Below are 14,444 nucleotides of genomic sequence, written 5' to 3'. Positions count from 1 at the left end.
TCTTCCTTTCTTGTTCTTAAAACCTGACTGTTTAAGTAACAGTCAGGTAAATCCTGTTTTTGCAAGGATTAGATTTTCTGAGACTTCATAGTCATGATTTTTGGTCAGCTATGCAATAGAAGTTGCATAGCGTTTCAGTTTAAAAAAGCCTTTAATTTTAAAAGTTGTGGGACAAAACCCTTCTCTTAAGGGTGGGGTAGGGGGGAACAACGAATGTGTTTAATACATAGTCCTGAGTTTACTGTATATTTAAAGTAGATATATACCTTGCTGCTATGAATCTTTGACAGAGTGCCAAGTGTTGCATTGCCAAAGGTATAGCATTTCATTTATTTCTTTAGGCTCAATAGTGGTTACTGGTAACATGTGTTTGTAGGGTGTCAGTTCTGATGGAATTTTTTTACCTGGCTTGTTTCCAAGTAATGTGTTTAAAATGCTTTAAAAATAAGTCAGACTTTTGTGTTTCTGCAATGGAAATTCCAGACAGAGTGATAAAGTGGGATTCACTTGCCATCACAATTTTTGTGCTCTATTTTGTTTATGGGAAGGGGCTTTGTTCTTTTTATTTTGCTTTTCAGTAGGCTAAACCAATATAATAACTAGGAATAAGTACTCAGGACAAATGTTTAATATTTTAAAGGAACTTTTAAATAAGAAAAGTATATTTTTTTTGCCCTCTGTCAGAAAATGCTTTTAATTTTTCTCCCCTTATGTAGTTTCTTTTCTCTACCAGATCTGATATTTGTATATTGTGTCTTTGCAGATGTGCTTCTGTGGCTCTGAAATTTTTGCCCCTTCCCTTTTTGAGATGCACAGACCTAGTACAGACCATCCCTTTTCATACTGAGACTCTATGTTGATTGCTGTGTACATCTAGGATCTCTTCCAGGGGAAGTGCTGGACACATGTATGTGCAATAGCTAAAGGGTGCTTAATAACACCTTTTCCCCATAATTCTGTAAAGATTCTCATGAAAAAGGAACAGGGCTGTGAAGAAACTCAAGTCCATGGGTCCCCAGGACATTGTAGCCAGGAAGAACCCCCTGTAAGTGGAATTAAGACACCTACCAGGAGCAGCGTTTCTGCAGCAGTACTTAGATCCTCCGATCTCTGCATGCCTTCCCCAGGTGACAAACTTCCCCTTCACTTTGTGGGCATCTGCTATCCTGGGCTCTTTCTCCTGTGGATGAATATATAAATCTTATCAGCCTGGTAAGGTGGGCAGCAAAAGTTTGCCAGCACTTTGTACCAGCTGTTCAAAAGAAATTGCTTAATGCAGCTGCCCTGGTTCATATACCTTAACACATGAGTTTGCAGGGGTGCTGAGCACCTGCAGATACCATTCTGCTTTGTTCACTCCTTGTGAAAATTTGGCCTGTACTGTCTAAAGCTGAACCTCTAAAGCTCAAATTCCACCCCCCCAAAAAAAAAATCAATGACTGTTTTTTGGAAAATAACAGGAACAAACAGGAGGTACTGATAAGCCGGGTTAAATTTTGTGTCAGTTATTTTTAAAACAAACAGATTGACATATATTAGAATCTGGCCTTTACCTTTGTCTGCCAGGGAACATCTTGTCTTCCTTTAAGGAAAGAGATTGTATTTTCTTAAGGATAGACTTACTGTTGATTATTCTGTGCTGTGGTGGCTTTTTTTATTTTTCAAAGGATGTTCAAATTTAGAATGATTTTACAGTTTTATAACAGCATAATCCATAAGCTATTTATAAAATAAAGTGTAATGATACTGAAAAAATAAGTATTCGATATTTAGCATTTACTGTGAATATGCAGTAGCAAATATTTACTGCTACATTTGCTTCCAAGTTTCATTGTATATCTGGAAGCTTGATAATAACAGTTCATATTTTCTTACCAAACTGATAATGTGTTATTAATTCAGATGAAAAAAGAGGTAGCTCTACCAGATTCTTCTGTTTTGTCCCAGGTTTGAAATTTTATGAGAAACAGACTACACATTCCTCTCCTGTTAGACAGTATTATTTTCAGAGATGCTAACCTGTTAGTGATTAGCCTAGACTGGTGTCTTGGATGCTTGTGGTATCAGAAAGCCCTTCCCTGAGGACTTCTCTGGTCCAAAGAGAATTTCCACATTTGAGCTTGAAAAAGATGGTCTGAACCTGTGTATATTCCCAACTAAGGGTCAAATCCCATGAGTCCCTGGGAATTTTGTCTGAGTAAAGACTGCAGGATTTGACCCTTTGGGATTTATTTGTTTCTTGTACAGATGTTTAAGTCATTTAAAATTACGTGGTCCAGTGTTCAAAGAATTAGCTGCCTAATAGACCTTTTGCTTCTAACCTCAGCTAATTCACTGTCTCTGCTTATTGGTGTCTCTGTACTTAACTCATCCTATATGGCAAATTAAGGAAAATCCAGGCATTCAGTGAAACGATTATCAAGGAAAATAAATTACTAAATATCACAGACTGTATGTGGCCCAAAAGGTCATTTTAGATTTATTTGTAGGAAATAGCTATCATCTTTATGATATTACTATTGGTAGTGCCAGAAGGCAATTTGTTTGCTATATTTGTGTGTTGCTCTATGCAAGATTCTGTTCAGTGATCCTCATCATTGCCTCTGTATATTTGATTGCTTTTACTATAAATGTATATTTTTAGGGACTCATCTATGAAGTTTTAATAACAGGTGCTTCCTTCTGCAGCCTGTCATTTCAGCTCTTTATTTTGACTGGATGATAAAATAACTATGATATTTAACATGGTGATGTTTAAGACATTAATTGGAATATCAGGACATGCCATGTGTTGTAACATTGATTTTGTATTTGTGCATGCACATACATACACACTTGTTTTCTGTGTATGTGCATTAAGACATACAAGCATATCACAATATACACTTTATCGCATGATTATCTGATGCTGTTTTCTGCTAGATTGGTGCAGTGTTCTATAGAAATTCAGTATCTGCAAAGATATTAACATGTTCCCTGTAATGTGTGCTTGCGATACAAATGTGCTAGGCTCTTCTACAAATCTCCTGATTAAGGAAAGGCTACAGTAAAATGTATGCACAATATTTTCTTATATTTGATATTTTTATTTTAATGTTTGTATTACAAACTCATTTTTGTGCTTCATAGTCTATTCTTTTAGATGAGCCCCTTCACTCTGAAGTCTACCTAGTATTTAAGCAAAAAAAACCCAACAACTACTGACCTTGCAGCAAGTGGCACCTATGAAAGGGGAAGACGAGCATGAGGTGGAAGGTCAAAAAAGCCAGGCTGACCCCATCTATTTAGTATCCCTGGAAATCTTGGTGGCAAGAAACAAATGATATTCTTCCTCACTGGGTCTGCAGTATTCAAACCATCTTTCTGAACTGGACCTTTGCAGCTTGGAAGGGAAAACAAAAGAAGTTTATGTGGAGAGGCATTAAAAAAAAACAACCCAAAAACGGGCAGGATGATTTTTTTCCCCAAAGCTGAAAAGTAAATTTCATTTAATAGTAAAGCGCCTGGATGCTAGTTTGGAGGGGTAGAAGAAGGAAGGATAAGAAATGGAAATCTGCTAGTTGATAAGCTTTAGTTTCTTTTCCTTCCTCACCTGTCTGCTTGGAGATAAAAACAATCACTTTTCACACCCATTTTTCTCCTTCCCTGTGAATGGGATGTTGATATTTGCTACAGCCTCCACAAAACTTTTCACCACCCTGCTCCATGTCTTTCATAACCAGTCATACAAATTGCCTTTCATAATCTTTCTGCAGTCACAGTAGAGGAGAGGACACAACAGTACACAGCAGAAGCCATTTGCTTCTGCTAAGGACGAGAGGAGACGGAAGCTGCGTTTCTAAATTGGGCACTGTGTACTTTTACTTATTGATTTACAGAGCACTTATTATCATAGTAGAACATTATAATGAACATAGCTGAAGACTGAACATTTGTTGAAACATGTCTGAGGCATTTCTACATGTTGCTTGAGGGATGAATTAATTTACATGATGTTTTACTTTTTAAATAAAACAATTTATTATAGAAATCAAAATGTCAAATCTAAAGGCTCTTATCTGTGAGCTCTCATAAATTATTTCCTTGAAGCTTTTTTGGAGCAGGACTCTTCACATATTCCTCCCTCAAGCCTAAATCAGATAAACAATAAGTAACAACTTATTGTAAGTGTAATGGTAATTAAGCATGAAAAAAACCTATTTGTTTTGATTTTAGTTGATTTTCCTTTTAGATAAAAGTGTCTTTTTGCTGTGGATCTTTAGGTTTTCATCACTTCAAGTTTTTCAGTGTTCTTCGGCCCTTTGTCCTTAATTCTTTTAAGTGGTCACTTACCTGTGTATGTCATTAGGCAAGTGTCTCCCAGGTGTGATTAGCCTCCTGTGTTCTTAAAGCTTTTTGGCAGCAGCAGAATGGTGATGTTTGTTTGCATGCTGGCAGGTTCTGGTGATGAGCCGTTAAATAAAATGATCTGTCCCCAGGCCAACCAGTTGGTTCATTGCCAAACAGTAATCCAGTACAATTAATTATCAAAGATTGGAGTACTCCATTATTACAACAGTTCTCGCTGCAGCCACCTGGAAAAGCAGAGAGCTCAGGAGGGGAAAAGTGATCAGGACATTTATTTTCACTGGGATATACTAATTTCATTGGGGTTTTTTGAACATATGGGGTATGGGTATCCATAAATTTTAAATTAGCATTTAAATTTTCAATTTTAGCTTTATTTTCCTTCCAAATCTGGGGGTTAAGAGAAGGAAGAGATGAAAGTAGCAAAGAACTGACTTGGTTTCTGAGACTACTTTTGCTGTTCTTGACTAAATTTCTTATTAAAACACAATTTGTATTTTTCTCTTCCATAGAGATCTTGTGTCAGTCACTGCCGTTGTACTCATACACACATTTAAGCAGTTTAGTAGTGGCAACAAAGCTAGAAATTTTTCACACTATTTAGCAAACGTTTTTTATTGTTTACTTTATAATTCAGGACTGGGTATGACCATTTTTTGTTGAGACTACTGGTCTCAATTTGTTTTCCATAGCCTTGCAAGTAATGATTTTTCATTTGTCCAAAGAACACTGAATTCTGACGGGCTGAATTTTACTAGGATATGCTTTTTCTAGCCATAAGGACAGTAACATTGTAAACCACACCAAATCTAAAGCAACATCTTTTTAAAGTTCTGTAAATAGGGGAAATGGCCAGACATGTTAGGTATTTGAATATTTTGCAGCTAACCACAGCTAAACAGATAGAAAATCACACCTAATGTACACAAAGGAGTGTTTAAAATCTTATTCACATATAATAATTCAAGAAAACCCCGCCTTTTGTTCCTTTGAGCTAGACTCACTTTGTAGGTGCTTCAAGGTGTTTGAGTGTGAAAGGGAGGAAAGAATTTGGCATATTTCTCCTTTTCAGAAGCTTAACAGTTGTAGAACCCCATAAAATCTTAACAGTCTCCCTGTTTATGACATCTGAGAAGAGAATATCATGGTATTATGCAAGTGTTAGCGCAGTACTTCGAAGACATAGATAATATATGGGTTTTACTAATGAAGAAACAGAGTCACAGGATTGTCAAAATGTTTATGTTTTACAGTTCAATCGCAGTTGAAAATTGCTATCAGGTATTCCCAATCATATTTTCCAGCTGTAGCTCCACTCTCTAAAAGGCACTAAACTAGAGTTTTGAGAAATATGAAAATATATGGAATAAGCAGAAGTCATTCTAGTTTCACCAGGGGCTGCTCAAAGATCTAGGATGCCAGATCTCTCCCAGGGCAGAAATGAAAGAAGGAAACAACCAGGAAAATTAAAACTCTTTTAAGACTTGGAGAAGTTAAAAGAAATGCAAAAGCAGAATGAGTTAATACTAGCCAAAGGAGCCAGGGGAAATAAGAATAGCATTTCAAATATATTGGAGAAAAAAAGAAATAATGGAATGAAAAAGCAAGCTCAATAATAAATGAAAAGGGTGACAAAATGAAAGCTGGTTCTGAAATGGCTGATGCACTGAACTACTTTCAAAATCAGTCTTTGACAAGAAAAATAAAAGGAGTAAGGACATAATAGATCAAGTAATTAAGACCTTTTCAAAATAGTTGTTGATAAAAAAAGAGTAAGGCAATACTTAGAAAAAGTGGAATAAATGCAGATCAGCAGGTCTGGATGATAAGCATAGTATGGTCTTAAGAGACATAGATAATGAATTTACATAATTGCTAGTAATTATTTTTGAAAAGTAAAGTACAATTGAGGAATTACCATAGGATTGGGAAAAAGCAAATCTAATACCAATCTTTAATAAAAGAAAAAAAAGAGTAATTCCGGTAATTACCATAGGGCTGCCTGTTGTTGTTTGTAAAGCTTAGTGGTGTGATAGGCATTTTACCGAAGCTGCAAGAAATCATTGTTACTGCAAAACAATTGAACTTTTTACTTGATATGTCTTGTCTTGGCTGAAGAAAATCTAAAAGTAAAGTAGTTTGAATAACAAGAACAGTAGAAATACAGGGATTTTTGGTTCATTCTCTGTATGTACATATCTTCGTGACTGAATAAAGATTTGTGGTCTATTTGAAGTAATAACAATGATTAAGAAATAAGATAACAAATATTATTGCTCTGACGTTGAAGGTTTTTCCCCTGTGCTTTCTCTTGTCTCCACTTGCTAAGCCCAAAGGCATTTCCAGGAGGCCAAGAATATCCAGGCAGGTGCTACTTGCATCCTTCCTGTTGCCTGGCACCTCCAACTGGCTCATGTGGAGACTAGTAAGATAGAGCTGTACTTCAAAGAGCTCTTGACCATAGTTTGTTGCTGAACAAACTATGTTCCTACACACACACTCACAGAGTATGGAAAGAAGTAAGCACGCAAATGAAATAACAAAAGTTATCTTCTGGGCTTGCTTTCCTTCCAGGCTTCTTGGGTCGATAGTCTGATCTGGCTCTCCCTTTTACTTTTCCCAACACCTGATCCCCAAAGGGTGCACCCAGGGGCTTCTAAGGGTTTAAGAAGAAGGGAGGACCTTGCCATCTAGTGGAACTCCTCCACTTTTTCCAGTTCTTTGAGAAATGAGAACATGGGTTCTGAAGGTCCAAGTGAACCTTGGACCACTTCCTGAGGAAACACAGGAATGCAGTTTTCAGTGGATATGAGATAGTGAGGGGAATAAGTAAATTCAAGTGCAGAAGATCAGGCAAAGATATTTGGAAACTGTGATTTAATTAGAAAAAGACAATAGGGAGGAAAACATTTCATAGATCTTTGCTTAAATGAAAGGATAGAGAAATGATTTTCCAAATTATTTTGGGCAGTTGAGATGAACTTAAACGTGCCCATATCGCCATGTGAATTTTCCAGGTGGTTGCAGGAGTGCAAGTTGTATTTTGAGGATGGAGTAATGTGTCCAGAGGTGTTCTGCAGATGTGAGTGAAAGACTTAATTTGTTGATCATGCGATTAAGGAAGGGAGGTAAACAGACCGTTCATTAAATCTGCAGGTTGTACTAAAACTGGGAAGTGTTGCCAACACTAGTGAGGACAGAGTGTGAAGATATAAAAAGAAGTGAGGACAGGTTAGAAATATGGACAGGAAATCACAAAATGGGATTCAACCTGGCAAATGGAATCTGATACATCTGCTGAAATAATAATGCAAAATGCAGGTATTCATCAGGAGAAAGATGCTTGTAAAGAACTGATGTTGAAAAAGGGCCTAGGGGTGATAGTGGGCAGCAAATTGGGTACGAGTTTGCAATATGATATGGCAACTAACCAGCCCCCCTTCCCAACAGTTCTGTTCTTGCTTGTGTCATGTTATAGAACACAAATGGCATAGACCCATTCTATAGACTATGATAAGATATAGTACTGCACACAGCTTTAGGCATGTCATAAAACAATAATAGATATGAATAGGTGCAGTAATTGGAAGCTCTTTCATAGTGAAATGAGACTGGACAATGAATTTTGGAGCATATAATAGGAAGTCATTCTGCATGGATGGATGAATGCTGCTGTCTTTTTTAGCTTTAATTTTCATGTTTCCATACAAGGCAAGTAAAATGAACAGTAGTTATTGTTTAACCAAGTATCTTTGCACATCAAACATGTTAATTTCATTTTTTTCTGGGTCAGATATTTTGTTAACTGTGACATCTTGGCACTGAACTAGCCATAATAAACTGCCCATAGCCCAAGCTGTTCAGTTCATTGCAAGGTGATCTGTAGCAGGATGTGCTTGTTTTCTTCCCTAAGGCAGTAGATGCAAGAAGGCTACCCAGAAGAAAAGACCATTTTAAAACACGCTTATCCTTACCTGTATGTTTAGATTTTTGGACACTTGCATTTTGAGTATCTTTCAGCCACTCAGTCAAAAGTCACATCGTATGTGTGTAAATCAATGAATCAATCAATCTGTCTATCTATATCTATCTACATCAATATGCACGGCACATTCTGATGTAGTCAGATAGTGAACTTCATAAATTACTGTAGTTTTGCATATGTGATTTGACTTTTTTTTTTCACCTAAGTCTGCTCCCCTGGTAGAGGGCTTTCTTTGGCAGAAGCAGAAATACAGGGAATACTGTCCTTCAGCACAGTGGCTCCTGAAGTAGGGTACAAAAGAATGAAACAGTTGCTAATAGCCCTTCAGTAAGTACAGCTGTTGCTCCAGGCATGTGTGGGTGCTGCAGACCTTTTGATTTGTATCCAGTTGGTTTTCTCTGCTTTTAGTCATTCTAGAAAGCCAGCCAGGTCCTATTTTGCCAGGTCAGCCTGGGCTTTTTTACCAATGCTCTATTTCTATATCCAAAAGCATGTTTGTTACCTCAAGTTAATACAAACAGTCACGTGAGATCCCAGGCTGCTAGATAAGCATATCTCTCTTGCCCGTGCCCTTCACAGAACAGGGAATATGTAAATATTATCCATTATAGTTTTTCACGTCACACCAACTACTGCAGAATATAAGTATGTGTATTGACATATTGATAAGAAAATGAAATGGAGAAATATGTATTCCAGTAATGTTTCTATTATAAAAGGAACCAACAAAGATTTTTAGTTACTAATGTCATCGAGTATTCATTTTTATTAAAATGGAAGGATCCACTGCTCTCTCTTTTACTTTATAAAAGTATCTCTTAATATCAGCATGGTAAGATACTTGTTTGTTGACCTTCAGTGAAGCTGTCAATACAGTTGAATGTTCTCTCTAACACTGACCATTTTGCTACTGGTAGATGAGCCTGTCTGCAAGTCTTATAACCTGTTGCTTGATACAGAGCAGAAATGGGATTTCATAATGAAATATCACATTTAGGAGATTCTACTAGTGTAATAGTACTTTACCATGTTGGTTTTTTTTTTCATCCTTACGTAGACATATTAGCAGTACACTTATTAAGACAGAAAGACACTCTTCAGGTCAAGTAGCGTGGTTGTATATTTATAGATACAAAGTTAGAATCATGCAAAGGACCAAAACTGCAAGAGAATAATCCATTATTTCCGAGCAATATTGAATGAAACAGTAGTTGCTTGTTGGCTTTAACAACCAAATTAAGGGTTATAAATAGAAGACTCCAGATTCAGAAAAGATTCATAAACTTTTATTTTTTATCACAGTACTTGTGCTACATTTGTGTTGATCCATTTACAGAGCTTGAGTCTCCACCTTCTCTGTTGAATACACATCTTAATATATTGTTAAATCAGCTTGTTAAAAGAGCTTTTGATTTACTGTGTTCATGTAAAGGTTTCCTATTTTTAAAACGTATATGCTGGTGCACATGCACAGCATTTAATATCAGAACTGGGATGCTGAAGTTTCCCATTTTTCATCATGGCTAAAAAGGGCTGGAATTGCACATTTAGCTGTGGAATAAAACATGTAAGCCTCTTAAAGGGGTTTTTGACACTGCCAGTCTGGTAGGTCTTTTCTTATCAGTGTATTTATTTCTGTGTGTATTTATTTAAACAGAGAGCTGGATTTTAAAGATACTGTTCAACTGCAAAAGAAAAATAATAAAAATAAGGTGGAGTTCTGAAAAGGCTGGGTAAAGTCCTTGCTAGAGGAGAGAGAAAACAGCCTGAAGTTCTAAACAGTCCGTTCCCAGTGCTGTAGGTGCAGGTACCATAACTCACGGTGGTGGTAGCTGCAGCCTGAAAAAAATAATGGTGGGAGACCATGTCACTGAGGTTTGGTTCTCCCAGTCTCCCACTTCAAGAGCACTTCAGCAACAAGTTGCAAGTATACACTGGCCAAGCTGGTGACAATGGGATTCTATGTGGAAAGAAAGAATTCAGGGATATGACGGCAGCTATGTATTTCCATATAGATTCATCCTGTAGGCATAAATAAATTGGCTGGGTTGCTTTTGGTGTTAGAGATGATCTTAACTAAGATGAAAAAAATAAAAACACTAACAAGGATTAATGCAATTCCATGATGCTTTGGCAATCAGTGCCACAATAAAATTATTACATTAAAATGCCACAAATAAAGAGATGGCTATTTATAGTAAGTTTCAACACAGGTTTGTAATCTCTTTGTAGTATCAGTTTTCAATATTTTATGAAATAAATAGGCACTGTAATTTCTATGGGATTGTTGGTTTTGGTGTTGGATTTAGGAAACAGATGTAACACAGAAGCATAATGCATGGCAGCAAAGTACTTCCTTTAACTGTGGATTGCCTGTGTTGCAGGTATCTAACTTCCCAGAGCTGGTTAACGTACTTGGTGGTGTTCCTAGCTTTTTAATAGTTTCTATCTCACTTCTGCAATTTTATGCAAAGTACAGTAAATGGTGAGAAATTAAGTAAATACCCAAGGGAGGATCAAAATAATTTATACTATGCCACAGACATTTCAAGTCTTGCAGTCTCTGAGCAACCACTAGCTGAGTAGCTCAAAATCGTAACGTATACTCCAGAAATCAGAAACCCAAGTCAGGGTTTCTGAAAAGACATTATTTTGCCAGTGTTTTTATTAAAAACAGTACAAAATATGTAGTTTAACATAGGCCTTTTGCAGGCTTCAAGGAATTTGAGGATTTTGATAAAATAAACTTTGTTTAGAAGAACAAGCAGTGTATTTAGAAAGATACACAGTTATCCGGCTTTCCAATAATGGTGATGATATTTATGCAGAATACTTTGTAAACCCAAGAATTTACTGGATATCTAAAAATATAGGACTATCAGACTGTGGGGTATTTGTGTTTGAGGAATATCAATTATGTGTGCATATGGAGTTAGTGATCACAAGAAGCAAAGAATGGACAGGCTTGGAAATCAAAATCTTCAGTTTATCTATGGAATGGATATTATATTGCTATATAATATTATATTTCACACTGAGCCTTGAGGCCATTATCTCTAGGAGTGAGGGAGACAGTGCATTCCCCATATCTCAAACTCTGATGAAGCAGCAAATTAGTGCCAGTTAAGGTGTTGGCTTTTTTATGATGTCAATGCATCTGGTGGGAACAAAGCCTACAAATTAGCCTTTACTTAGGCCAGTGAATAAATGTTATGGGGTAACAATTTTTGTTAATTATTCTGGACTTTTAGATTTTTTTAGTAATAAATTTTCTACTATTATCAAATGCAGATACTATGTCCTGTGATTTGAATGCTGGCTTGCTTGCAGGTATTTATTTGACTGGTAGAAAACATGAACTTTTACCCCACAATTGCAAGGTAGCAAGGGAATTATGTTTATACTGCTTAGTTTTATGCAGTGTAGCTTGTGGCTGCTAATAACTGTCAATCCTGCTACAAGCATGTAAGAGGATGGGTACAAAATGATAAAATTTGGAATGTGATTCAAGTACCATTTAGGATGGAAAATCTAGAATTTTAAAATGCTTTGTGGTTCTAATGGTAATGCTGCTTTCATTACTACTGTACCTCAAATCAGCAGAGAGAAAGGCTTCTGAAGTTAAGATTACCCATAGGATTTGTAAATCAGATTGATGGAAGTAATTGGTAAACTGCTTAATCAAGCCTTGCTTGGAGGTGAATAAGGACTGCAGGATAGAAAATGTAGGCTGTATAAGTAACCCAACAAGTCAGTAGAGTTCTTTTTTCTGAAAGAAACAAAGATAGCAGTAATTAATGACCCTGACTCTGTGCCAAAAAAGCTTTCTTCTGACAACTCCAACTTAATTAAAACTTAAGACATTTCAATGGCCTCAGAAAGCCCCTGATGGGGTGAACTCTTGCAAACTCGTGAGAAAATTTTGTAAATTAAAGGAAAAGATGTGTGTTACCACTGGTGCCATGACTCTAATCCCTGGTAGTCAAAGAATCTATTTAGGCAAAGCCTTTTCTTTTAACTGGCTCACACCTGCGGGCTTACTGGCACTTCCTCTGTACCAGAGAAGGCAGTTTTTGTGTTTTACGGAAGATCAGATAATAGGAGTCTTGCTGTTACTTTTGTTTTTGTGCATTGTTCATTAGGCTGTGAGTGTTGCAGGCACACTTGATATGCTTGGCTAGCTTGGGGGGAGAGTAGTGGCTGAATGCTTTAGGTGGTGCAACATTAGTGAGGATGGGCTGGCAAAAAAGTAAGTTTTAATGCAAAAAAAAAGTAAGTTTTAATGCAAAAATGCTTTAAATTAAAACTCACAGCTGATGAGGCAAGCTGAAAGGCAGAGCCTGCTGTTCTTCACACATCCAAGTTACAAGGAATGATATTCTGCACTGGACAGTGCTGGATGTAGACAAAAGGAAATGAGGCTTTCAGATTCTCCTTGCTCCTTTATATTAATGTAATTTTTATTCATCATGGACCAACTGATGTAAGAATCCCCCCCAGGTACACTGTATGGAAAGGGAAGCTCTGTTTGCACTGCAAGTAGGCAGTCTATTTTGTGAGTTGACCTGTCTGCTTTATTAATAAACATGGGATTAAATTCTAGAAAAAGCATTGGTTGCATACTAATTGGTCTAAATGGTTACTTGATTTACATAAGAAAAAAAAGAGTTTAATTTCATCTCCCATTCTAGAAAGTGCTTTTGTGTGTTTTGTTGTGAAAATCTTTTCCACCCCCACCCCCTTTCTTTGGCCTTAGGCAAATTCGTATATCTAAGGCAGTAGAGCAGGTAATCTTGTGGATTGCTTTTTCCTTTTTGAAGGTTGGGGGGCGGGGCGGGGGGGAATATGCTGTTTGACTGGCACAGAAGAGCCCTGCTCATGTATTGGTCAAGACTTAGGTATATTTTTTAGATGTAGATACTGCAGGAAAATATAAGGAACTCAAGGTACTCACAGATCTCTTCCTTTGAACTTTTTTGAGAGTTTTGATGAGCTAATTATGATGTTTGTTTTCACAGGTGTTGATCCATAACATACAGGTGCTTGGGCTGACTTTTCTTTTTTACTGTGGCTTAGGAAAGAGTGGGGGAAAATACAGTCACAGACTTGTAACTTTTCTGTCAATTGGTGTTTAATTCACCACATCAAACTGACACAAAAAAAGAAGGGGGAAGAGAAAAAAGGAGCCTGTAGGAGTTTGCAAAAATATACTAGATGTGTCATGCCTCCATAGTATTGGGAAGATTCACCTACCAGTTTGTTAGTAACCACTTTCAGATATTAAAATAGGGGTGGGGAAGTTAGATGGGGAGCAAGGGGCAGAGGAAAGTAGAAATCAACATGTTTGATCCGATACAAAAACTATTGTCTGCAAGAATTTCAGGATAGGAGCCATAATCTAACTAATCTTAGTCCAAATAAATACCACCTGTACCATTTGATATATGAAGGGAAAAGACGCCCAGTGTAATGTATTAGAAAGACTCCTAGAGCTGTACTGAACTCTCACCAATAAAGTGATTGTTTTTGCAATATGTTGCCATTCTTATTTTTGGAATATATTTGTTGTGCCTGTGAAATGGAAGTACCTTAGTTTAAGTAAAATATGTATTTAAAAAATAAACTACTGTAACAGAATATGTTTGGGAGTTGTAAAAGTTCTCCATTGAAAAAATCAGAATTTAAAAGGATCTTGTTACATGCTGTGGGCAGAAATCAGAGTCAGCAATGCTTGTGAAAAGATTTTTTTTTTAGCAAAAATTTGTTGCGGGTCACAGTAAATGGTTTTTGAAAAAGTTTCACATCATAGTGTCTGTTTTGAATTAGGTTAAACTTCAAATTAAGTTACTTAACATTTTAGTGTATCTAACATATAATTAAGAGAAACATTTTTGTTTATAGAAAATGTAAGTTTATTCCATGCATGCAGATTTATGGAAAATGTATATAAACATTTATGTTAAAGTCAGTATTTATAACAAAGTGTAACCTCTGTAACACTGAGCTGAGCTAAAACATACCAGAATTGGTATTTGTTATTTTTTCATTTATGTGTTACGTTAAAATATTAATTAAACCTGAGATATTCTCCCTTTGCAGAAATGCAGAGCAT

The 14,444-nt window shown here is 36.5% G+C and overlaps 1 protein-coding gene across 1 annotated transcript in view; it reads left to right on the top strand.

The window, feature by feature from the left end:
* ZFHX4 (zinc finger homeobox 4) overlaps window positions 1–14,444 on the top strand; it is a 149,528-nt gene that overhangs the window by 60,482 nt on the left and 74,602 nt on the right. The gene's annotated exons all lie outside the window — the stretch shown is intronic.

This window comes from Falco rusticolus, chromosome 3 (genome assembly GCF_015220075.1).
Source record: "Falco rusticolus isolate bFalRus1 chromosome 3, bFalRus1.pri, whole genome shotgun sequence".
NCBI classification, from domain to species: Eukaryota; Metazoa; Chordata; class Aves; order Falconiformes; family Falconidae; genus Falco; species Falco rusticolus.
Note: the sequence above shows the minus strand (reverse complement) of the source record. Positions and strands in the feature narration are given on the sequence as shown.